General features: G+C 43.3%; 1 protein-coding gene and 1 pseudogene across 1 annotated transcript in view; one reads left to right on the forward strand and one right to left on the reverse strand.

Moving 5' to 3' along the window:
- KCNK13 (potassium two pore domain channel subfamily K member 13) overlaps positions 1–23,379 on the forward strand; it is a 106,764-nt gene that overhangs the window by 8,151 nt on the left and 75,234 nt on the right. The window lies entirely within an intron of this gene.
- Positions 2,823–3,524, reverse strand: LOC122467765 (annotated as a pseudogene).

Raw genomic sequence — 23,379 nt, forward strand, 5'->3', positions numbered from 1 at the left:
CGGTTCAAACAAAATATTGAGAAACACCATTCTGCAGTATAAAGCTACAAACTGACATCACGAACAGGCATTCAGCAAGAATAAAAACATCTCGGGGCGCCTAGGTGGCTCAGTCAGTTAAGCATCTGACTTCAGCTCAGGTCGTAATCTCGGGATTGAGCCCAGCGTCAGGCTGTCTGCTGTCGGTGCAGAACCTGCTTTGGATCCTCTGTCCCCCTCTCTCTGTCCCTCCCCACCCCCACCCCCCAGCCTCAAAAATAAATCAACATTAAAACGTTGGGGAGGGGCACCTGGGTGGCTCTGTTGGTTAGGTGTCTGACTCTTGATTTCAGCTCAGGTCGTGATCCCAGGGTTGTGGGATTGAGCCCCGTGTCAGGCTCTGTGCGGAGCATGGAGCCTGTTTAGGATTCTCTCTCTCCCTATCTCTTCCCCTCCCCCACTCGCTCTTTGTCTCTCTCTTTCAAAATAAATAAACTTCAAAAAAACAAAACAAAAACAGTAAAAAATTAAAATGTTGGGGAAAGGTACATCTTCAGGTCACGGAAATAGATCATATTTTGTATCTGATTGTTTTCCATATGGCCATTTTTTCCCATATGACTTGAGCATATTGTTGTAATTTGGTAAAAATGAATCTCATAATTAGAGTTTCTTTGTACACTAAAGATGATTAGTTTTAAGTGCTTATTAAAAACACTTATAGTTCATCTTCCCTAAATGAGCCAGCGAATTCTTCTCCTGTGTTGCCATCGGGAACGAGGGGGGTGGTGTCATGTTAATCATCGTATATGTGTGCTTTAGATTTTTAGGATTTTGGCCCTTTGTGGTGTTTGTGCCATACTTTCCACCCACTTGTGTTTTCTGTTCAGCATCTATTAGATTTAGAAACGCTTTTTAATTTCTGTGCAGTTTTATGCTTCCTTGCGGTGTCTTCCATTGTGGTTGTGCTTAGAAAATACCTTTCCATCCAGATCGTATAAGAGGGCTTGTTTCTGTTCGGTACTTTCCTAAGTGCTCCCCACCCCACGCCATAGCAGTAGCTTTCGAAGCGTTTTACTGTATGGTCCCATTGAACAGTGACGGTGCATGGTGACACCTTGTTTAAGGAGTGGTGGTGCCTGGTGACGGGGAAAGAGGGGGCGGGGGGGGCGTGGCTTAGGCGATTGCATTCACCCAGGATTGATGAGAGGATCATCTCTCTCGGGAGCTAGCTTCTAAAACTTCATGAAGAAGCTCACCTGTGAACGCTGTCCGTCCTGTGAACGCTGGGCTGTTTCAGTTATTTGTTTCCTTCTTGGAAAACTTCAGGATCTTGGAATGGGAGCTCTGTTGCAGGACATCCCTCTCAGTCTCCCCTGTGCACACGCTGGCTCGTCCACAGACGTGCTAATCTCAGCTGGTTTCACCAAATTCTTCTCCTATGGAGCATGGTGCCTTCTCCATCTTTTGTCCTGGATGCCATCCTGTTCTCTCCCCGCCACCCCCCCCATAGTTTTCTCCACAAGAGACAGACAGATCTGGCGTGAATGTAACCCAAATAATTCTTGCACCCCTTGGGGCCCCAAGGGTGGTGTGCCATTCAAAGAAGCATGGTCAATTAGCCCAAAGTAATGAGAAAGTAAATTCAGTTTTTGCTTGCATATCTCCAAAGAATCTTTTTTAAAAAAAATGTTTACTTTTGAGAGAGAGAGCGAGTGAGCACGGATGCGTGCATGGGTGCGCACACACACCCTGGCACACACCCACCCACAAGTGGGGGAGGGGGAGGAGAGAAGGGGACAGAGCGTCTGAAGCTGGCTCTGAAGAAGGATCTGAAGCGAGCTCTGCACTGAGAGCCCAACGCGGGGCTCGAGCTCACAAACCCTGAGATCATGACCTGAGCCAAAGTCGGACATTTAACCGACTGAGCCACCCAGGCGCCCCTCTCCAAAGAATCTTAGAGTCTCCCATTTATAACAGAGGAATGTTTGGGGCGCCTGGGTGGCTTAGTCGATTAAGTGTCCGACTTCGGCTCAGATCATGATCTCACGGTCTGTGGGTTCGAGCCCCGCGTGGGGCTCTGTGCTCACAGCTCGGAGCCCGGAGCCTGCTTCCGATTCTGAGTCTCCTTCTCTCTCTGCCCCTCCCCTTCCTGTGCTCTCTCTCTGTCTCTCAAAAAGAAATAAATGTAAATTTAAAAAAACAGTACTTATAACAGAGGAATGTTCTTTTTCTTCTCTCATAGTCTCCCATATGTCACAGGAGTTCTGCGGCGTCTTATCTCGGGTTCTCTCAGCCGGCCTGCCCCTCCGCGCCCCTCTCCCCCATCTCTCTCCGTTCTCTGTCATCATAAGTGACTTCACCTCTCCAACCTGTTGTAGCTTTTTCTCATTCAGCTTCTCATTCAGCCTGTTACCGGGTCTCGCCACAGGGAGAAATGGCCCGGGGGCCGGCCCAGCGAGCAGCATCCCGTCCCTTAGGCGGCTGGCGAGAAGAGCAGGGCAAGACTGTGGTCACCGTGCACTAGTGACTTTACACATGGGGACACTCTCAGCTTGCACAGGAGGACATTACCGTAGCCAGAAGCACACAGTTCACTGAGGACAGCGGGGGACGCGCCTCGTCAAGCGGTGTCTCCATCACGAAGTGGCTCTCCTTTTACCCTCCCGTCTTCCGCCTCCTTCAGTTCAGCGTATCTGGATTCCTAGATCGAATCACTTTTCTGAAGGGTCGCACCGTTAGCATACCCCCTGCATCTGTAGACGCTTAAGTGCTCAAATTCTGTTGTCCCCATTCTCTGATCACCACTCCTGCCCTCCGTCTCTCTTGTTTTTCTTTTTTAAGAATTTTTAAAACTTGAATACGGTTCACATCAGTGTGCCGGGTTCATTTCAGCTCCTTTACTGCCAAACCTGGGGGCAGGGACCGCTTCAGTTTCTCTGCCTTCTCTTTGTCTGTGATGACCAAAGTGTAAAGGTATCTGCTGCATCGGGCTTTAAACTTCACGTTATCCTTATTTTTCTTGATCTTGACGGACTTGGCGTCCTTCCGCCCGGCCGTGAGCAGAAGTCCTTGATTTCTTCAGCTTTGCGAGTGTGTGGCAGGCAGTGCCCAAGAGACACTCGCGGCAAGTGGCAAGAAGGGAGGACGGAAAAGAGCGAGACTTTCCGTCCGTATCTCTTCTATTGATGACCTCTCCTTAAAGGGAAACCCTGTGGTCAGTGAACCCAGGGGCCAGGCCACGAATGACAACGAGTGTCACTTGGGGTGTGGGCCATCAGGGGACAGCGGGGCCTGTGTTCTCAAAGGCATTTGGATTCTCACTTGGCCTGGCCAGGCGGGTCTGATGATGGCTTAACTCAAGAGTTTGAGCCTCCCAGGTGGAATTTTGGCCATCTGTGAGTTCTGGCTTCTTTCCCTTTGGAAGCAAGACAGACAAGAAGCTCTGAACCCTTTTTCGTCAGTAGTGGCGTCTGGATTTCACAGTTCACTTGAGTACCTGTTTGTGTAGGACGCTTGATCAGCAGTGACGGTGAGCCTAGCATATTAGCTGTTTCATCACGTGCCCTCTAATTTCTAAAAGGACTTGGGGCAGTTATATTCTCCTGTGATCCTCAAGTCTACACTGAAGTGTTGTAATCTAGAAGTACATACTATTCTGTTTTCTTTCTTTTACATTATTTACTATACACTTTCTCAAGAATTTCCTGTGTTCTGATTGATGTAGAATGGTTTATTTAACAATCCTCAAATTGGCGGATTTGGGTGATATAGGGTTTTTAATCTTGTGTATCATAAGATGTATGAAATGTGTTGAGTGCTTACCATCGGTTAAACAGAGCACACGTCTTTATATATGTTTTATTTCTTTTAAAAAAATTTAAAAAAAATTTTTTTTTAACGTTTATTTATTTATTTTGGGACAGAGAGAGACAGAGCATGAACGGGGGAGGGGCAGGGAGAGAGGGAGACACAGAATCAGAAACAGGCTCCAGGCTCTGAGCCATCAGCCCAGAGCCTGACGCGGGACTCGAACTCACGGACCGCGAGATCGTGACCTGGCTGAAGTCGGACGCTTAACCAACTGCGCCACCAAGGCACCCCTAAAAAAATTTTTTTAATGTTTATTTTTGAGTGAGAGAGAGAGAGAGAGAGAGAGAGAGACAGAGCATGAGTGGGGGAGGGACACAGAGAGAGGGAGACACAGAATCTGAAGCAGGCTCCAGGCTCTGAGCCGTCAGCACAGAGCCCGACGCGGGGTTCAGACCCACAAACTGTGAGATCGTGACCTGAGCCGAAGTCAGACGCTCAACTGACCTGAGCCACCCAGGCGCCCCTATATATGTTTATTTCTTATAACAGCCCCAGGAGGGTGAGTGCTATTAATATTTTCATGTGATTGACCATGATGCTGAGACCCCCAGAGAGCTTCTGTGTAGCATCTGAAGTTGCCCAGCTGGAAGAGGTCTGGAGGCTCCCTTCAAAGGTTCCACTTTGAACCACTACTGCTTTGCCATTTCTTTCTTTCGGGCCCTTGTTGTGGGAAGAATTGCCGGCCAAAGATCCTGTGACCTCTTTATTCAGTTGTGATGGTCCTTGGGTTGACTTAGGATAATATAGGAAGACAGAAATGGTCTGGCTAGCAGAATCTCGGGAGAATACCTGTGGTTCCATGGGTAAAAGGTTTGGGTAATGCCCATCGTGCCTCCCAGGAGTCCACGTAAGTGGAGATTTCTACCTCCTGTTGCAGTTCATGCTTCTCTGGAACTTGTGACCTTGTTCAGTCCGTCACCTTGACAACCGATGTGCGTTGAATGTTCCTGCCCCCAGGACTCTCATCTCCAATTCTTCTGTATTTGATCCAGGAGTCACTTCCTGACTCTGCCTGTGAGCTCTTGGCCAATTCACAGCAAGCTTTTCTGTGTCTTGGGTCTCCCTCGTGTTAAGCATCTGATGAAGATCACAAGGCATTGATCTTACATTACAAGGCGGTGGTTTTCACGCTGTGTTCCAAGGGGCCCATGGGGTTCTCCGCGGTATCTTAAGAGCTATCCTGAGATCGGAGGGGACCCCTCAAGTTTTTATCTCTGTTGTATATATTTATTTATATATGCCCCAAATATTTATCTTGATCTGCTATCTTTTTGACTATTACATTTGGGGCATGCAGAAAAGGTTTTTATATAGCCAAATATGTATGCTCAGTTTGACTGGCAACTTTTTCTATGGTTTTTCATCAAGTCAGATCCTCTCTGTGGTTGAGATAAATATTCTTCTCCATTCTTTGTTTAGCTCTAACTCATTTCAAATGTTATTCAAAAAGATTGCTTTTTAAATGGTTTTGTGTGGTTGACTATATAATTATGATTTGATTTATTTCTAAAATTATCACACAATGATTTGAGAATGTGCATTTTCCAGAATTCTCTTTTCTGTTTTGAGTGTTTCTTTGTATCCTGGTATCTGTATGTGTTTCAGCTGGCTTTGCTCTTAGGTTTACAGAATTTCGGAGCAGGAGGGAACATCATCCCCGAACACCCTCCAGACCTAGTAAACACACCCAAAATAACATTTCAGCGTGTGTTTCGGGCATATAAATTCAGAATTATTGATGTCATCACTCACATAACTTTTGTTATTACTCATATCTTTGTTTAGCTCTTCATGCTTTATATGCTAATATCTATTTTTAAACATAGATATGATTAAGTTCCTGTATTATGTTAGCAGATATTTGCTGACTTTTAGACCATCTCTTTAGTTGTGATTTTTAATATATTTTTAAGTAAAGTACTTAATACGTTTTTTTTTTTAACCAGTTTTAGATTTTTCTTTTTGCAGGGGAATTTGGCACATTTAGTATTTGGTCTCATATGTAATTATCCTTTTTTGTTGTCGTTCTTTTTTTCTCTTATTTTTCTGTTCTCTCTTTTTTTAAAGCTTATTTACTTAGAGAAAAAGAGAGACACCGCATGCAGAAGGGACAGAGAGAGAGGGAGAGAGAGAATCCCAAGTAGGCTCCCCCCTGTCAGCGTGGAACCTGATGCAGGGCTCAAACTCACAAGCTCTGAGATCATAACCTGAGCTGAAGTTGGTCACTTAACTGACTAAGCTACCCAGGCACCCCTGTTCTCTTTTATTTATTGTTTTAATTTTTTTAATGTTTATTTTTGAGAGAGAGAAAGTGAGCGAGAGAGAGTGCGTGAGCAGGGGAGGGGCAGATAGGGAGACAGAATCTGAAGCAGGCTCCAGGCTCCGCACTGTAAGCACAGATCCCTACGTGGGGCTTGAACCCACAAACCGTGAGATCATGACCTGAGCCGAAGTCGGACGCTTAACTGACTGAGCCACGCAGGTGCCCCTGTTCTCTTTTCAATGCTATACCTTTCTATTACAGTGGATTGGGTATTCTTTTTTTTTTTTTTAATGTTTATTTATTTATTTTTTTTGAAAGAGAGAGAGAATCCCAAGCAGGCTCCACACTGTCAGTGCAGAGCCTGGTTCGAGGCTCAACTCACAAACGATGAGATCATGACTTAAGCCAAAATCAAGAGTCAGAAGCTTAACTGACTGAGCTACCCAGACATCCCGCGTATTCTTTTTGTCATTTTTAAGTGTGATCAGAATGAAATCTTATCTAAACTTCCTAGGGGTAAAAACAATTTCTGCCATTATTTTTCATGTTTCTAAATAAAATTAAGACCCTTTTCTCTGAATGATATTGAATGTTGAGTCTTGTGCGCTCGAGTTCAACTCTAGTCCCTCAACCGCCTTGTCTCCCAGGTTCCCTGTTTTGGTACCTTGTTCTCTGGAAACACTTTTTAAGATTACTTTTTTTTTTTTTTAAACCTGGGAACCTGCCTTGTGTCATGGCATCTGATAGCTGAGAGCACACCGCCGCCATAATCTTTTTCTCCTTAGTGATCCTTCGCGCATCCCTTTCTGACTTTCCGATCTCTTCCTCTTCGTCCAGTCAATTCTTTCTTCTCCTGCCTCTGGACCTTTTAGGCTTTGGATGATCATGTACGTGACACCATGGCGCATTCTTAAGCCTTGCTTCTGCTTCCAAACGGAGAGCGAAGGCAAGATGTCTAATTGTTTGAGAACCTCTGTTGTTCCGTTTGCCATTCTGCCTGTACAGATTCACATTCCCACCGGCAGTGCACAGAGGTTCCCCTTTCTCCACGTCCTTGCCACCAGTCGTTCTTTCTTGTTTTGAGAATAGCCCTTCTGAAAGGGTATGAGGTGATGTCTTGTGGTTTCGGTTTGTATTTTCCCTGTGGCCAGTGATGTGGAGCCCCTGTTCATGCACCAGTTGGCCATCCGTATGTTTGTCTTTGGAAAAATGTCTGTTCAGCTCCTCTGCCCATTTTTAAATCAGATTGCTTGTTTGTTTGCTATTGAGTCGTATGCATTCCTTATATATTGTGGATATTAATCCCTTGTCAGCTCTGTGACTCGCAAATCCCTTCTCCCACCCAGGAGGCTGCCTTTTCCTGGTCGCTTTCACTGTGCCCAGGCTGTTTACAGTTTCATCCAGTCCCACTTTTTTAGTTTTGTTTTTCTAGCTTTTGCTTTGGATGGTTTCTAACTCTATTCTCTCTTTTCTCCCAAGGTAGGTTTTTTTCATCCAGTGTTACTCATTTGTGGGGTTCTTGTTTTCTTAATTTCCCTGGGTATTTCCTATAAGCCACTTTCAGTCCCAACAGAATCTTGAAACCTTTCTTTGGGACCTAACACTTAAAACCGAGTTTGTGCTACTCCTCGCATTGTCCTCACTATGGCCTGTTTTATTAATTTTGGGCTGTGGATATTTTCTGCTCCAGATGTTCTGTCTCTGGTGTTTGGTAGGGAAGCATGCTATCCCATTTCTTGGCCTGCTGTATTTTTAGACTTAGTTTCTTTCATTGAACAGCCCGTGACCTAATACCCAACACCTGTGAGAAGAAAGGTGTTCAAGGCCTGCTTTGACCACGCAGGGATATGCTGTGTTGCATGTCGTGAGATGACGGATGGAAACGGAATTCAGGGAATTGATCCCTGAAAGGAACCACCATCACTGTTTCTTCAATTAAGACAAATTTCCTGGAGAGGGTGGGGTCTTGGGGCTGTTTGGAAAGAGCTGATGGCCTGCTCATTCTCCCAACTGTCTTTTGAATTGGGAAATCTAAGTCTCAGAGAGGGAGAGAGAGAAAGAGACATTTTCTGAAATACACACACAACGGGGAAGTAAGGGAGTTTATCAGTTAGGAGTTTTGTTTAGCCTCACGTTGCAAGACACAAAAAACAGTGGTAAAGCACAGGACGTTTCCCTTGACGCGGGAAAGACGTCTGCGCGGCACGGAGGCAGTTCAGGGCTGGCACCGTGGCTGTATGGTGTTATCAGGGGGTCAGGCCTCTTCAGCTCAGCTAACCCTAGGGTGTTACCTTCGTCCTCGGGGCTCAGTGTGGCTGCTGGAACTCTGGCCGTCACATCTACACCCCAGGTAGTAGGATGAAGGAAAGGAGAGGCAGAGACAAAGACATGTCTTAGGTCACTTTTCCTGATAAGCAGACTTTGGGTTAAGGATTTAGGTGGAAGTGATTTGTCAAGGTGAGTCAAGGAAGTGATTTGTCTCATCGCGGATCTCTTGGAAGAAGAGAGAAGAGGCAGGGAGAGCAGTGAGGGAGCCCCCAGGCCTGTGCCCACAGGGTCCAAAGGCCAGACTGGGACAGTGAGGAAGCAGCGATGGGGGCTGACCAAGGGCAGGTGGGAGGTCCACTGGGGACAGCCTGGATGCGGACCTCAGAACCAGGTGCCTCTTTGCCTCGCACAGGGAATGGGGTAGAGTTTGGTGAGGGCAGGATGCAGGGGAGCTGCCCAGGCAGGCGGGGAGCAGAACTGGCTGCAGAGTTGGCCTGGGGCCTTCAGGGCCGGCAGATGCCGTGGCTCCAACCTGGGCTGCTGGCAGGCCTTTCTTCTCCACCCTCTTTCCATCCCCCTTCCTTCTCTTCTTAACCAAGCTCGTTAGTCATGTTAGTCTCCAGGGGCGCCTGGGCGGCTCAGTCAGTTGAACATCCGACTTCAGCTCAGGTCATGATCTCACGGTCCGAGTTCAAGCCCGTGCAGCACGGTTCGAGTTCGTGCTGACAGCTCGGAGCCTGGAGCCTGCTTCCTATCCTGTGTCTCCCCCTCTCTCTGCCCCCTCCCCTGCTCACTCTCTGTCTCTCAAAAATTAAAAAAAAAATAATGTTAGTCTCCAAAGGAAAAAAATAATGCAGGTGAAAAGGAATATTTAATTTTTCATTTCTTGTTAAACGAAGGCTGTTGATATTCTGATAAAAAGAACATAGTTAATGAAAATGAAAAGATAATTGATTAACCAAAATATCCACAGGCTAGGTCTGTGGGTTTAGTTTTTTTTTTTTTCAACGTTTATTTTTATTTTTGGGACAGAGAGAGACAGAGCATGAATGGGGGAGGGGCAGAGAGAGAGGGAGACACAGAATCGGAAACAGGCTCCAGGCTCTGAGCCATCAGCCCAGAGCCTGACACGGGGCTCGAACTCCCGGACCGCGAGATCGTGACCTGGCTGAAGTCGGACGCTTAACCGACTGCGCCACCCAGGCGCCCCGGTCTGTGGGTTTAAATAATGTCACCAGGTGTCTTTTTGTCTGTCTGTCTGTCTCTCTCTCTCTGTCTTAGCTTCTTATTTTTCTTACGAGGGTAGGTCTCAGGGCCTTCAGAGCAGTGAAATTGGCACCAAGAGCAGCAGGTTGACATGGTCTTTAGCTTCCAAGAACTCAGAAGGAAAAAGACCCCATCTTTCCAGAGTTCCTGAACAGAGCTCTGCAGGGGGCCCTGCCTGGGTCCTGTTTGCATGACGCACTCTTGGCAAGGACTGAAGTCGGGGTCACATAGCCACCTCTGGTGTGGGCAAGAATGGGGGGAGGGTCTGGGTGGCATGCAGTTGAAAGTAAAAAAGGGAACAATTCCCAGATTCCCAAGATTCTTGGTAGACAGGGAAGGCAGGATGGCACCCGGACACGAACCAGTGTGAGGCAGAAACGGAATTCCAAAGTGGGGACAGTGGAAGGGACCCTGGGTTGAGCTTTGTAAGTAAGTCCCTGACCTCAGGGAGCCTTTGGGATCCTGGAAGGGAAACGTTCAGTAACCAGTTGGGGTAAGGGGAGGGGAAGAGCCTGGAGTCAGGAAAGAGGTTAGGACTAGAGATTCTGATGTCAAAAATAAAATTCTTTGTGTCAAGAGTTGGGGGGGGGGGTGGCGGTGGGGCAGCAGGGCGGTCAGGAGTCCTGTTGTCAGACTCCCCTTTGATGTTTCAGCCTTCATCCTTTTAACAACAGCAAGTTCAAGAACGCTCTCCTATGTCTCTGTCTTCTTTGCATCCCCAGCCCCTGGGCTCCCCGGCCTGAGCCCTTCCCCCCATCCCTACCCCTAAGATGTCCAGTTCTGCATTCCCCTGGGGCTAAGAGGAAACTCTTTGTCCTGTCCCCACCCAGAAAACCTAAGCTGCCTGTGCCTAGTTCCTTAAAAATCTCAGTGACCCCAGAATAGCATTTCTCCACCTGTCACTATGACATTTTGGGCCAGATGACCTTTTGCTGTGGAGCTGTCCTGTTAGAAGATAGTTAGCAGCCTCCCTGGCCTCTGCCTGGAGGACCCCCAAACTGTCTCCAGCCCCTGCCAAATGCCTTGACCCCTTTGACTTGGGGTCAAAATCCAACAACTGCCCTAAGAGGAACAAGAAGACAGGGAGTCTTTAAGGAGGGACAGCCTCTGTGGTTTTCATCTCCTCCTGCCTTGCAGGGCGTGGGCTGGGTGAGGACCACAGAGAGGAGCAAGCCAGACCTGAGTTCTAGAAAGTGAAAGTACATGACGATTTCCATTAATAGAGGAGTTTCAGGCCAAAGACAAAATTTTGAAAGTTTTTTTCTTTTCTTTTTTTTTTTTTTTTTTGGTGTGTGTTTGCCCCTTTTCCATGACTCACCCACACCCCCACACCCCACCCTTAATGGCATTAATGGCAAAGTGGCCTTTTTTTCTTTTTTACAATTATTTTTTCTGTTCTTAAAAATTCCTAAAATAATACATGCGTAAATAAATTTTCACATTATTCCAAAGTATTTTTTTAACGTTTATTTATTATTGAGACAGAGAGAGACAGAGCATGAACAGGGGAGGGGCAGAGAGAGAGGGAGACACAGAATCGGAAGCTGGCTCCAGGCTCCGAGCCATCAGCCCAGTTCCCGACGCGGGGCCCGAACTCACGGACAATGAGATCGTGACCTGAGCTGAAGTCGAACGCCCAACCGACTGAGCCACCCAGGCGCCCCAATTCCAAAGTATTTAAAGTGAAAAATCAAAGCTCCCTTTACTCCCCTGTCTTACTCTCCAGAGGGAACCACTGCTTTTTTAATACTTGTTGGTGGGTGTTTTTGTTTTTGTTTTTTGGTAACAAGTTTATTGAGCTGAAATTCACATACGATAAAATCCACCAATTTATTTTTTTTATTTATTTTGAGAGAGAGAGAGTGTGTGCGAGAGCCTGAGGGGTGGGGGGAGGGGCAGAGAGAGAAAGAATCCCAAGCTGGCTCCATGCTGTCAACACAGAGCCTGATGCAGGGGTCCATCCCACAAATCATGAGATCATGACCTGAGCCCAAATCGAGAGTCAGATTCTTAGCTGATTGAGCCACCCAGGTGCCCCAAAATGCACCTATTTAAAGCATACAATTCAGTGATTTTTAGTATTTCACAGAGTTTTAAACTATCATCACAATTAATTTTAGGACATTCCATCATCCCCCAAAGAAACCCCGTACCCTTTAGCAATCACCCCCACCCTCCCCTCAAGCTCCTGGAAACCACTTGTCTACCCCCATCTCTGTAGATTTGAACATTTCTGATAAATGGAAGAATAAAATGTGGTCTTTGATGCCTGGCATCTTTCACTTACTATAATATTTTCAAATCATTCACGTAATATGGATCAATACTTCACTCCTTCTTAATTGCCAAATAATGTGCTGTTATATAGATGTATATACCACATTTTACTTGTTGGTTAATCAGGCATTTGGGTTGTTTTCATTTTTTAGCTTTTGTGAATAATGGTTTACAGTGGTGAATAAGAGTGCAGGTTTTTGTGTGGACACATGTTTTCATTTATCTTGGGTAAATACCTATGTTTGGAATTGCTGGATCATATCTCTATATGATTCCATTCTTTGTTTTTGAGAGAGAGAGAGAGAGAGAGAGAGAGAGAGAATGAGTGGGGGAGGGGCAGAAGGAGAGAGAACATCTTTTTTTTTTTTAATGTTTATTTATTTTCTAGAGATGGAGAGACAGAGTGTGAGTGGGGGAGAGGCAGAGAGAGAGGGAGACACAGAATCTGAAGCAGGCTCCAGGCTTTGAACTGTCAGCACAGATCCCGATGTGGGGCTTGAACCCACAAGCTGTGAGATCATGACTGAGCCAATGTCGGACACTTAACCGACTGAGCCACCGACTGAGCCACCCAGGTGCCCAGAGAGAGACAGAGAGAGAGAGAGAGAGAGAGAGAGAGAGAGAGAGAGAGAGAGAGAGAGAATCTTAAGCAGGCTCCATACTCAGCTCAGAGCCCAGCCCAGGGCGTAATCCCACAACCCTGGGATCATGACCTGAGCCGAAATCAAGAGTCAGACGCTCAACTGGCTAAGACACCCAGGTGCCCCTAGAGACTCTGTTCTTAATGTATGGATGAACTGCCAAACTGTTTTCCACAGTGGCCGTACCATTTTATATTCCCACCTAAAATGTCTGAGAGTTTTATTTTCTCTGCATCCCCACCAACGCTTTTTTATGATTGTTTCTTTGATTATAGCCATTCTAGTGGATATGAAGTGGTATCTTCTATGGTTTTGATTTGCATTTCTCCATTGACAAATGATGTTGAAAACTCTTCATGTGTTTGTTGGCCATTTGTCTACTTTCTTGAAAGAACTGTCATTCAGATCCTTTGTCTATTTTTAATTGGGTTGTCTTTTTATTATTGAATTATAAGTGTTCTTTATATAGTCTAGATTCAAGTCCTTTATCAGATGATTTGCGAATACTTTCCCCCTCTATGTGAGTTATCTTCTCATTTTCTTCATGTCTTTCAAAGCACAGAAGTTTGTAAATTTTTGTGAAATCCAGTTTTTCTGTTTCTTTTTGTTGCTGATGTTTTCCATGTCCTAGCTCAGACCACTGCCTAATCCAGCACCACAAAGATTCATACCTATGTTTTCTTCTCAGAGTTTTGTAGTTTTGCTCTTAAAATTAGGTTGTCAATCCACTCTGAGTTAATTTTTATGTGAGCTAGGAGTCCAATGTAATTCTTTGGCACATGGATATCCATTTACAGCACCACTGGTTGAAAAAACTATTCTTTCCCCCCATTGAATTGTTTTGGCACCCTTGTCAAAAAGCAGTTGACCATAAACCAGAGGGTTGATTTTTGAATTCTCAGTTCTAGTTCATTGATCTCCATGTCTGTCCTTATGCCAGGACCACGGTGTCTGGATTACTGTAGCTTTGTAGTAAATTTTGAAAGCAGAAAGTGTGAGTCCTTCAGTGTGGTTCTTCTTTTTCAAGATTGTTTTGGCTGTTATGAGTCCTTTGAATGTCCATGTGAATTTTAAGATCAGTTTGTCAGTTTCTGCAATGAAGCCTTGCATTGAATCTGTAGATCAATTGGGGAGATATTGCCATCTTAAAAATATCAGGAGTTCTAATCCAGGAACATGGGATCATTTAATTTTCTTCCCCAGTGGTTTATAATTTTCAAGGTGTAAGGTTTTCACTTCTTATGGTAAACAGATTCCTAAGTATTCAGCACTATTGTAAATGAGATTTTATTTGGGGTTGTTCATTGCAAGTATGTAGGATACAATTGATTTTTGTAGATTGTCTTGTATCCTGTGACCTTGCTACACTCATATATTAGTTCTAATAGTTTTTTAGAGGGTCCCTTAGGATTTTCTGTACACAAGATCCTGTCATTTATGAATAGAGATAGTTTTCATTCTCCCTTTCCAATCTGGATACCTTTTCTTTCTCTTAATTCATACCTGGCTGGAATCTCCAGGACAGTATTGCGTAGAAGTAATGAGGAGGGTGGACATCCTTGCCTTGGACCTGATCTTAGGGGGAATGCTTCAGCCTTTCAACATTACGTATGATGTTAGTTCTGGTTTGTTGGTAGATGGCCTTTATTGGGTTGAGGAAGTTCCCTTCTCTTCCTAGTTTGTTGAATGTTTTTTATCACAAAGGTGTGTTGGATTTTTGTCACATTCTTTTTCTACACCTGTAGTGATCATGTGGTTTTCTCTCTTCTGTTATTGATATTTCATATTGAATTAGTACATTTTTAGGTACCAAACCAGCCTTGGATTCTGGGGATAAATCACACTTGGTCCTTTTCATATGTTGCTGCATTTGGTTTGCTAGTATTTTGTTGAAGTTTTTTGCATCTATATGCAAAAAAGATAGTCACCTATTTTTTTCCTTCCTTGTGAGATCTTTGTCTTATTTTGGCATCAGGATAATGTTGGCCTATAGAATGTGTGGTTCTTATATTCTGCAGTTTCCCTGGATATGCTCTGTCCCTCCTGTTGTAAGACATGTCATTGATTTCTAATTATTTGCTAGTATAACAGCTTTATAAAGCATGTTTTTATTTTAAATATGTATAGAGACTGCCAAATTTTGGACAATCTTTAAATTGAAATATTCTCTTAACCAGTTTGCAAGAATCTTGTTAGTCCCAGAACTACCATGTAGTTTTCCCCTTCCTTGGTACTGTACTAAATACTATAGATACATAATATTTAGGTAGCGCTATCATTTTCCTCGTTCTTTGGATGAGAAAACTGAAGCACAGAGTGTTCAGGAGCTTGCATAAAGCCACACAGTTATAAAGTGGTGGAACTTTGATTCAGACTTTGTTCAGCCATGATTTAAATTTTGGAGAAGTTCATCTGAGATCGAATTCTCCTGGAAACTGAAATAAAACCCATGGCCCTGGTTCTGTATTTATTTTTGTCAGTAATGGATTTGAATTTGATGCTACTGATGAATATTTTCTGCACACTCTTGTTTTGAAGAAGCTGCAGTTGTCAGGCTGTGTATAGTCAGGAAGATATCTGGATGTCCCACACTAGGTTTGAACAGTGTCTTCTCTCCCTTCTTAGCCCCTTAGAATGACACCCAGCACCCCTCCCATATCTAACATAAAATTCAGTTTAGTCCAGTCAAAATTTATGGAGCTTCTGCTGTGTGCCCAATTTGACTACAGGGGTTCTTAACCTGGGACCATGGATACAAGTCAGAGGGTCTGTAAATTTGGGTGGGAAAAGAATTCTGTCTTTATGTTTACTAACCTCTAGCATTTCCTTCAAGAAGGAATACAGACAACAATGCAGGACTCACATGAACAGCCCCCATAGCCTTGTCTCCAGTAGAAACCAGCTGTATTCCTGTTACTTCATAATGCAGCATATGCCCCCATGGCCCCTTCACCACTACCTCAAAATCATGGTCATTGTTGTTTAATGATTTAATAAAGAAGTACATGCACTCTATCACATGCACATTTCATAGTTTAATCACTGTGTTTTCATATGGTTGCTTTTGTAATCCCATGCACTGTATTTCATTCATTTAAAAAAAAATCATTCTGAGGGATCCCTGGGTGGCTCAGTCAGTTAAGCATCCCCTCTTGATTTTGGCTCAGGTCATGATCTCATTGTTCGAGAGTTCAAGTCCTGAGTTGGGCTCTGTGTTGCTAATGCAGAGAATGCTTAGGATTTTTTTTTCTCTCTCCCCATCTCTCTTTCTGCCCTTCCCCCACACATGCTCCCTCCCTTCCTCCCTCCCTCTCTCTCTCTCAAGAATAAATAAATAAAATTTTTAAAAAATATTAAAAAATTAAAAATCATTCTGAGAAGGGACTCATAGGCTTCCATAGACTGCTGGAGGCTCCATGTAACAGAAAACAGGAATTGAGAACCAGACCGAAGTTAGGCCTATTTTGAATGCAGGGAAAAGGGGAACTTGCAACTCCTCCCATCCCTGCTCCATACATGGTGAGTGAAGGGCGTTAATCCATTTGTAGTTGTTTGAACATGGACTTGGATGCTTGCATTGCTCAGTCATTATGCATAGTCTCAGCTTTTCCCGATGATTCAGAAAACCTTTCAGGATGTTGCAGTGTCTTGTGGGCCATCATTGGGAGGACAGATTACCACTCACCCTCAGAGAAGTGGGGAAGAAGCAAGCATTTGGAAATGTCCTATTTATAGAGTTCTCTTTGTATAGGGTGGTGGACTTGATTCAGATGCCTCCCTGTGTCTTTATCTGTGTCCTCAACTGGTTGGGATGTGCCTCCGACTCTTCGTCCACACCTCCCCTATGGCTGCAGTGGCACACGTACTCTTTGTTGTAAATACTGGCCTTAGAATATGTAACACTTCCTCGTGGTTATTTAATACTACTTCTTATTTAATATTTAAATTAGGAGTTGCAACTTTGGCCGAACACAACATGGTCTATTTGACCTGTAGATGGTAATGTGCTGGCAATGTGTAAGAATCAGCTTAAAACAAACAAAGCCCTGATTTGCAGCATTCGTCTTATTTGTGTGGTGTAAATATTCCCCAAGTGGCTGGCTTCAAGCTATGAATGTGAAGTCCGTGAAGGCTAGAGTGGGGAAAAGATCTGCATAATTGGCTCTTTATGAGTCTATAACAGCCAGTTCCAGGATATGGTGTTTGAGAAAATGTGAATTTGTTGTCAACTTTTAAAATTAGATTTCTTTCTTTGTAATGTTTATGTATTTTTTAGAGAAAGAGAGAGAGAGAATGCACATGAGCAGGGGAGAGGCAGAGAGAGAGGGAGGCAAAGGATCTGTGTGCTGACAGCAGACAGCACAATGCAGGGCTCAACTCATGAACTGCAAGATCATGACCTGAGCTGAAGTCGGACATTTAACCGACTGAGCCACCCAGGCACCCCTAAAATTAGATTTCTAGTAAAAATCTTGATTTCTGATTTCTCCTGGAAAATTGGGAAATTTGACTATGCCAGACAACCCTCCCTATGTGCCAACCACTCACTGAAGATGAGCTGTGGATGCTCCTGTTGGGGAGCCCACTGGTACCCTGGTCCCACCACACCTAGGCTGACTGTCACCTGCCGTTCATCTCTATATTTGACTTCTTTCCTTTCCCTTCATGTAAGTGCTGAAGTTCCTCTTGGCTTTTTGAGATTAAGAACAAAGTGATCTTGTCTCTGGGCTTTTTATCAAAAAAGAGTTGTGAAATTGAGTCCTCTACGATATGTATTTTTTAATTGCTTCCAGTTTGATCACAGAGCCATCAAGTTTCTCCTGATGGGGTGCATGAAGTTTTTATTCCATTCTTGTTGATCTCCCTCTGGTCATCTCAAATCAGCAGACAAAAGAGCTTTTCTCCTTAACATAGTTAATAAATGAGAATTGAACCAGAAAAGCATGAACTTTGTGACAGGCTAAAGGTCTTCCTATGGGAAATTAAGATCTATTAACTGGAAATGGTGAAAAGTGACAAGCTCAGAGGAAACTCAGTTGAGTAATTAAGAATGTATCAAGCCCTGTACAGTAGGCAGTTGACACAGCATAGTAAAAGAAAAATAACATCTCTGAGGTCTTGTTGGATACCGTCCATGTTGATTTTGGATAGTGTCCCAGTGTCTGGGGGAAAAACTGCTCTTAAACCAGAAACGTAGAACATCTAGAGATGTCAGCCCTGCCAGAGTAATTATACCATAAATACCTCATTATTTGTGAGTGTTAAGGGATCCCTAAAGGGTATTGAACATTTTAATACCCTGTTCTTGGGTGGGATGGGGTGCTTCTACAGGTGATTTAGGAATATGAGATTTAGAACAAGGGGCTCAGGGAAAGTCTTGGAGTTTCCAGTGTCAGGGGATGTGGGAAGTCAATCAGAAAGGAGTGGGTTAACATGAAAGAAATTGAAGAGAACACAAACAAATGGAAAGACATTCCATGCTAATGGATCGGAAGAACAAACATTGTTAAAATGTCGATACTACCCAAAGCAATCTACACATTTAAATACAATCCCTATCAAAATAGCACCAGAGTTTTCCACAAAACCAGAATAAACAATCATAAAATTTGTATGGAACCACAAAAGATCCTGACTAGCCAAAGCAGTCCTAAAAGGGAAAACAAAACCGGAGGTATCACCACTCTGGATTTCATCTAGACAGTATGGTACTGGCCACAAAAACAGACACATAGATCAATGGAACAGAATAGAAAATCCAGAAGTGGACCTACAACTGTATGGCCAAGTAATCTTCAACAAAGCAAGAAAGAATATCCAATGGAAAAAAGGTAGTCTCTTCAACAAGGTGTTGGGAAAACTGGATGGCAACATGCAGAAGAATGAAACTGGACCATTTTCTTATGCCATACACAAAAATAAAATAAATTCAAAATGGATGAGAGACCTAATGTGAGACAGGAAACCATCAAAATCCTACAGGAGAACACAGGCACCAACCTCTTTGACCTCGGCCAGAGCAACTTCTTAACTAGACATGTTGCCAAAGGGAAGGGAAACAAAAGCAAATATGAACTATTGGGACTTGATCTAGATAAAAAGCTGCTGCACAGCAAGGGAAATAACCAACAAAACTAAAAGGCAGCTTGGGCAATGGAAGAAGATATTTGCAAACAAGATATCTGATAAAGGGGTTAGTATCTAAAAATCTATAAAGAACTTATCAAACTCAACACCCAAAAACCAAATAACCCAGTTAAGAAATGAGCAGAAGACATGAATAGACACTTTTCTAAAGAAGACATCCAGATGGCCAACAGACACATGAAAAAACGTTCAATATCACTCATCATCAGGGAAACACAAATCAAAACCTCAGTGAGATACCACCTTACATCTGTCAGAATGGCTACAATTAACAACACAAGAAACAGGTGTTGGCAAGGATGCAGAGAAAGGGGAACCCTCTTGCATTGTCAGTGGGAATGCAGCCACTCTGGAGAACAGTATGGAGATTCCTCAAAAAACTAAAAATAGAACTACCCTATGACCCAGTAATTGCACTATTAGATATTTACCCAAAGGATACAAAAATACAGATTTGAAGGGGTATATGCATCCCAGTGTTTATAGCAGCAGTATCAACAACAGCCAAATTATGGAGAGAGCCCAAATATCCACTGACTGACGAATGGATAAAAAAGATATGATATGTACACACACACAGAGGAATATTACTCAGCCATCAAAAAGAATGAAATCTTGCCATTTGCAATGATGTGGATGGAGCTGGAATGTATTATGCTAAGTGAAAGAAGTCAGAGAAAGACAAATATCATATGATCTCAATTAAACGTGGAACTTAAGAAACAAAACAGATGAGCATATGGGAAGGGGGAGAGAAGAGAGGGAAACAAACCACAAGAGACTAAATGATAGAGAACAAACTGTGGGTTGATGGAGGGAGGTGGGAGGGAGATGGGCTAGATGGTAATGGGTATTAAGGAGGGCACCTGCTGTGATGAGCACTGGGTGTTGTATGTAAGTGATGAATCATTGAATTCTCCTGAAATCAATATTGCACTGTATATTAGCTGAAATTGAAATTTAAAAAAAGAAGAAAGGCACTGGGGTTAAGAATTGCATTTATGGGGGCACCTGGGTGGCTCAGTCAGTTAAACGTCTGACTTCAGCTCAGATCAGGATCTTGTGGTTCGTGAGTTTGAGCCCTGCATCAGGCTCTCTACTGTTAGTGCAGAGCCTGCTTTGGATCCTCTGTCTCCCTCTCTCTGTGCCCCTCTCCCACTATCTCTCTCTGTCTCTCAAAAATAAATAAACATTTAAAAAAAGAATCACATTACCTATGTACTTACTTAAACATTGACAAGAGTGGTATTTACAAATAAAATCAATTTCATTTTGGAAAGGGAGCTCCAGTTTTAAAGATACATTTTGCAAATATTAACCTAGTGAAACGTTTTTAATGTCTCCTCTGTAAAAACCCTCTCTGTTTTTATAAGCTGGTATGTGTTTGGGAGGGAGAGAGGGACCCAGTGCTAAAAGACATTCATCCATTTCACATTCTTTCCAACAATTAGTATTAAATGAAGAGGGGAGAGGGTCTTTAACTGATGAATGGAGCCTATTAAACACTTGAAGCCAGTTAAGAGGAAAGAAAAATACTGTGGTTTGCAGGCAGAAGATAAGGAAACATGGTGGACAGATGTCAAAGGGAGCATTTTGAAGTAGCAGGAAAGCCTGCAAGGGAATAAAGATGGGTGTATAGGGTGCCTGGGTGGCTCAGTCGGTTAAATGTTCTCTTCGGCTCAGGTCATGATCTCACAGTTCATGAGTTTGGGGCCCTGAATCAGAACCTGATTCAGATCCTCTGTCTCCCTCTCTCTCTCTCTCTGCCCCTCCCCTGCTCACACTCTCAAAAATAAATAAACATTAAAAAGAAAAAAAGACAGGTAGGATGCAAGATATAGAAAACAGACACTTCATTTCTTTGTCTTTAAAGAAGCATCGTAATGTCCTGAAAGAGAAGGAGACCACACAGCCACCATTTATTAGGGACCTACTTTGTACCAGCTGCTGAGTCTCTTCCGGGCCCTGGGCACACACTCCCAGTAGGCACCCCAATTATAATAATTAAATCTGTTGAGATCTTCAGTGCGCCAGGCGCTGTCCTAAGTGCTGATTTACGTTTGGGCCTCAGAGCAACTGTCTGAGAGATGAGGGAGGGCATCACCATTTCACAGACGAAGAAATAATGGAAACTTCAGGAACTTGGTCTTTGCCCCACAGCCCCAGATGGAGCAGGTCCATCTGGCTTTTTTCTAGAAAAGCCCGTGCTTCTTCTAGACTACTGTGTCACCTTCACAAGCATCTGACTGTACTGTGAACTAATTAATTACTTGAGCACACTACTCCCCAAAACATGCTGTAGTGTTACTGTTGTTCACCAAGCACTGATGAAGAAAGATTCATTCAAAACATCCGTGAAGGTGGATTCAGGCCCATTTCCACTTGATTTTATTCTTCCTCAATAGTTTGGTTTGTTTTTGTTTTTGTTTTTTTTAATAGAACCTGTTTTCTCTTTGCCACTCTTCATTTTCAACAAATCAAAGTTGAGTCAGGGAGAATGGTGGATGCTTTTAGTGCTACCTTCCAGGGAACCCCTGTTCCACTCCAGTGTGCCCAGCCTAAACCAGATGTGGTGTGAATGTCACTAAAGGGCTGAAGGGCCCCGTGGAGAGAGGACCGGACTGGGGTTGTTTGAGCTTTCCATTCTCTGCCTCCCATTCACCCGTGGAGAACATTATGAGCCGTCTCGTTCTGTAGGGTTTTAATCAGATTCGGTGGATTCCGATTCGGATCAGAATCGGTTGGATTCCTCCCATCCCTCCTCCCAGAAGACTGGGATGGTCCCCTTGCCCATGGGTGGAGATTTATGGGAAATCTTCAGTAATGGAACTTGGAGATACAGTCCTAAATCTTCCTTGATATTCTGAATGTGCTTATTCTATAACTGAACTTTTAGGAATACTGATTTATTATAAGATTAGCTTGGCTGTCCTGGGACTTGTTTTAATCGGATTCAGTGGGTGCCACTTTTCCCTCTGGCTTCTCTCTCTTGCTACATCAGATCTCCTAACTTCTGCATCAGTCTTCCCTCTGTGGAAAAGGGTGGGTAATCTCTCAGGTACTTCAGTCTCACTGCCTGCATGGAACCATGAGCCCCAGGTCTTTCTCACTCACTTCTGTATGTCTTCACTGTGCCTGGCACACAGTAGGCCCTCAGTAGATGTTTGTCAAGTAATTAATAACTGGAAACAACCTTCCATGTGCTTTGACTGTGATATCCTTATACCCTTCCTTCATTGCCACCAGATGGGAACTAGGCATTCATAGGACCTCTCAAAATGACTGTTTCTTCTGGCAGCACTGTATAGTTGTCACTCAATTATCAGCGGTGAGGCAAGTACAAAGTGCCTTATCTTCATAATAAAATGGACTCTCTTTCTTGTAATCTGTGAGAGGAAACACCAGAGTTCTTGCTTAACTTCCTTTTCCTGTGTCTTAACGTGATGGAGTCCTCTTCCCAAGTCAGCTGGAAGGAGGCAGGACTCCATCCACATAGCGCATGTGCTACAGCATGTGGAGTTTATCGTCCCTGTCGGGGATGATGTGCTTCATTAGTGAGAATTTTTCTAGAAATTAAGGTTTTGTCTAGAAACGTGTTTGTCCCAAACTTGGGTTTAATTAAACCATTTTGGTGAAAGCATTTAAATTATTAATTATTTTTTACACTGATGTTTATCATGTATCGAGATTTATTATGGTATCATAGTGAGAATTTAGCTTTGTAAGCCTAGAATTCACAAAGGATAAGATTGACAGATGTGACCAGTGAAAACATAAAACTTCTATATACTTAACACTTAAATAAAAAGAAAAAACAACCAGATGAGAAAAATGTTTCCAGATAATGAAAAGAATCATTTAAGTATCTATTGTGTATGTAATAAAGTAAAAATTAATACCCCCACCCCTGGGAACAACTTAATAATTCCATCAATAGGGACACTATCAGCACATTATAGGAACAGTACTAAGTGCTACCATTTTATGGAGTACCTATCACCTCCCTCATATCCGTTGTCTCATGTCATCCTCACAAATCCATCCATAAATGGAATACTATGAAACTATAAGAAGTATATACATGTTTTTGTTATTTTTAAAATACTTATTTTAAATATTTATTTTGAAGAGAGGCAGAGAGAGAGGGAGAGAGAGAATCCTGAGCGTGGAGCCTGACTGGGGGCTTGATCTCACCACCAGGAGATCATAACCTGAGCCGGTATCAAGAGTCAAACATTTAATTGACTGACCATCCAGGCAACCCATATATATTTTTTATTGAAGTATATATGAAGGATTTTTGACATAAATATATATTCATAATATACAGAATGGAAAATGTTATAAAACAATGTGGTCCCATTTCCAAAAGGAAAAAATACATAATCTGACAAGGTAAATAAAGATACGAATCTAAACAGTGTGATAGAAATTACAAAACAGTGGGTGATGTGATTTTAAGATGTACCTTTTTTCTTTATGCTTATCTTTATCTTTCGATTTTCTGCAATGTATAAGTTACTTTAAAATTTTACGCACATTGCCAACTTAAGTCCTATTGTTTAAAAAACGGATTACGTGTTCCCCCGCCTCTCCAAGAAGCATGTACTGAGCATAAATGAAGCCATTTTGGATGTTTAAATGTCCTTATTGTGGGCAAGAAAG

The sequence above is a fragment of the Prionailurus bengalensis genome, chromosome B3 (genome assembly GCF_016509475.1).
Source record: "Prionailurus bengalensis isolate Pbe53 chromosome B3, Fcat_Pben_1.1_paternal_pri, whole genome shotgun sequence".
NCBI classification, from domain to species: Eukaryota; Metazoa; Chordata; class Mammalia; order Carnivora; family Felidae; genus Prionailurus; species Prionailurus bengalensis.